The sequence below is a fragment of the Emydura macquarii genome, unplaced genomic scaffold, assembly GCF_026122565.2.
Source record: "Emydura macquarii macquarii isolate MOO-44397 ecotype Brisbane River unplaced genomic scaffold, CSIRO-AGI_Emac_v2 contig_2129, whole genome shotgun sequence".
Taxonomy (NCBI): Eukaryota; Metazoa; Chordata; order Testudines; family Chelidae; genus Emydura; species Emydura macquarii.
The window spans coordinates 342,196-345,395 of record NW_027132266.1 but is presented as its reverse complement, the minus strand read 5'-3'; the positions used below and the strand labels follow the sequence as shown (position 1 = coordinate 345,395).

The 3,200-nt window shown below is 46.1% G+C and overlaps 1 pseudogene; it reads left to right on the top strand.

Moving 5' to 3' along the window:
* The first annotated feature begins 219 nt into the window (after nt 1-219).
* Nucleotides 220-1,247, top strand: LOC137160086 (olfactory receptor 2AP1-like; annotated as a pseudogene).
* Nucleotides 1,248-3,200: the final 1,953 nt, after the last annotated feature.

Here is a 3,200-nt window from a genome sequence, read left to right as displayed (position 1 = left end):
GCTACCAGAGCAATGGACTGTTGTTACAGTAGTTATTGATCTGATGTGGCAGACAATGGTCTGCATGGTTACAAATAATCTGTTCTCAAATTGAGCCTCCCGACAATTTGCTCTTACGTCAACATTTAGCCTCAAAATTCAGTCTGTGGTCTGGAGAGGAAGGGGAGTTTATGAATATCTTTGGAAATAATTCACAAGACTTGATTAACTTTTAACTCTATGTTCTTCTGATTCAATTGCACAGTTCCTTTTCTTGTTCCTAGACTCAGCCCATGGCAGACACAGACTGGAGGAACCAAACAACCATCACTGAATTCATCCTCCTGGGATTTGGGAAACTCCCTGACCTGCAAATTCTTCTCTTCCTGGTGTTCCTAGTGATCTACATCACAACTATGGCCACAAACACCCTCATTGTGGTGCTTGTTGTGACTGATCGGCACCTTCACACCCCCATGTATTTCCTCCTGGGGAACCTGTCCTGCTTGGAGACCTGCTACACCTCCGCCATCCTGCCCAGGGTGCTGGCCAGTCTCCTGACTGGGGACAAAGTCATCTCATTCCGTGCCTGCTTCACACAATTGTTCTTCTTTGGTTTTCTGGCAACTACAGAATGCTATCTCCTAGCAGCGATGTCTTACGATCGGTATTTAGCGATATGTAAACCCCTGCACTATTCAACTCTTATGAACACCAGGTTTTGTCTCCGATTGGCTGCTGGGTCCTGGCTAAATGGTTGTCTGGCTATTGCCATCCTTTTCTTATTCCTATCACAGTTAATATTCTGTGGCCCGAATGAAATCGACCATTTCTATTGTGATATAATCCCACTGATGGAACTCTCCTGCAGTGACACGCACCTGGTCATACTGATGGAATTCATCCTAATCTGTGTATTCGCCCTGCCTGCATTCCTGCTAACCCTGACATCCTACACGTGTATCATCGCCACCATCCTGAGAATCCCTTCCGCCACCGGGAAGCAAAAAGCCTTTTCCACCTGCTCCTCCCACCTCATCGTGGTAACAGTTTTCTATGGAACCATAATGATTGTCTACCTGCGACCGAAACATGAAACACTAAGAGACCTGAACAAAATGTTCTCTCTCTGCTACACGGTCCTGACACCCCTGGTAAACCCCCTCATCTACAGCCTGAGAAACAGGGAGGTCAAGGCATCCTTGAGCAAAGCCATCAGTAAATGTGGATTTCACAGAACCATGCAGACACTCCGAGATAATAATTAAACTGAGGTTTTTCAATGCTGACTGGTGATTTAACCAATCAGCCCCCATTCAAATGAAGTTGGAAACTCCCATTTGAAGTATCAGTTCTAATGTTGAAAATACGTAGATAATCTGCCAAGAGTTACTGAGGGTGTTTACGGTACCATGCTGTGTCCATGTATCACAACGCCCAGGAAAGTGAGGCTGAGGACAGCTCTGTCCCTCTCCACGTTCAGCACCGATAAACGCTGTACGATGGTGTATTTCTCCATGGTGTCAGCTCAACATTCACCCTGTGGTGCGGGAGGGTGAACAGCATCTGAACATGCACAGCGCTGTCCTTGTGTAAGGCAAAAAATCCATTAACAACCCAAGTAAACCTCTGTGTACATCCCTTGTTCATTGTTTCTCTGTTAGATAATAAGGGCTGGTAATCAGACAGTCTATTCAAATAAAACACAAGAGGTGACATCATGTTTGTTGCTGCAGTTTCTTATGCCTCTGAGGACCCAGGGGAAAATCCAGGAGGAGCTTCAGTCAGCATCGGGAGGGAGGTGGCCATAACAATGTTCCCATCAGGGTGTGTTCAACTGGGCACCAGGCAGAGAGCAGACACAATTGTAACCAGATTTTTATGTCCACTGAATAGCCATTTTTGATCAAAATAAATGTTTCCGTGATGAAAATACTAACTCCTGGGGCAGGATATGTGGGTCGTAAGGCTGGAAAATCTGCCACCCGTGAAAACGTGCTTATTGCCATCAAATGCGTGTACAAGGTCATCGAGATGATCTGTAACTGCTGGCGGCAAATATCTCCAAAGACCGGTGATGGGGAACTAGATGGGGAGGTTCTCCGAGTTACTACAGAGTTTTCTTTGCCAGGTGTCTGGCTGGTGAATCTGCCCACTGTGATGTTCCCCTCTGCAATCTGGACTGCTGTGCAGCTGTGTCACCCCAACCCCTCACTCCTAGACTCCGACTAGTACTTGCTTCACTGTGTGAACACCCCACCTCTGGGTCAGCCCACGGACAGATTCCTGCAAGCCAGCGTCTCTTACTTAGCCAGTGAGTGCTTCTGGCCGGCCACTCAAGGGATTATGCAATAACGTGACACCCCGGCCAATATCTCCGGTCCCAGATGCAACCCTAGGAACTGCCATCTTAGAGTTCACTAGACTCTGGAAGCTCATTGGTTAGTCAATTTATGAAATAAATTGATATGCACCAGCTCTGTCACTCTAAATGAAGTCTCCACACACACACTCAAACCACGTGCACTGCTTTAGATAAAACAAACAAGTACAAGTATTAAGTACAGAAAGATTTTAAATGGTTATAACCCAGAGCAACATAAATCAGATTAGATTAGGAAAAAATAAAAGGGAATCACATTCTAAACAAAGCTAAACACTTTCAGTAGCCTTACAGTCTTAGATGGGTCTCACCAGAGGCTAGCTGGTTGACCCACAACCAGATTCCCCCCCACCCCAACTCCCCATGGGCAGTCTTGATGTTGTCTTGTAGATGGAGTGCAAGAGAGAGGTCATGAGACCAAATGTCTCTGCCTTTAACCTGATGCTCCTCGCCACCTTCTGGGGTCAGGTGCTCGGCCATGTCCAGCATGGTTTCCTTCCCTTGAGTCAAAAAGCTCAGGTCAGTCCATTGTTCCTGGAAGAGCTGGATTGTTTTACGCATGCCTTAGTGAGGTGTGAATCACCTCTCTGCTTTTTGTGTTTGCCTGGACCGACATATCCAAACAATACGAGACACGCATCTGGGAATATTACATACCAAAGCCTCAGACACACACATGACATTGCAGGAAACATGCTGCCATGACAATAATGTTCAGTGTGTCATGTGCATTCCAAAAGCACCGCACATGACATACTTTGCATTAAACAATACACAGTGACACTGGAAGAGTAAACAGGAATGATAAACAATCACACCATAAAGGTGTACATGGGGT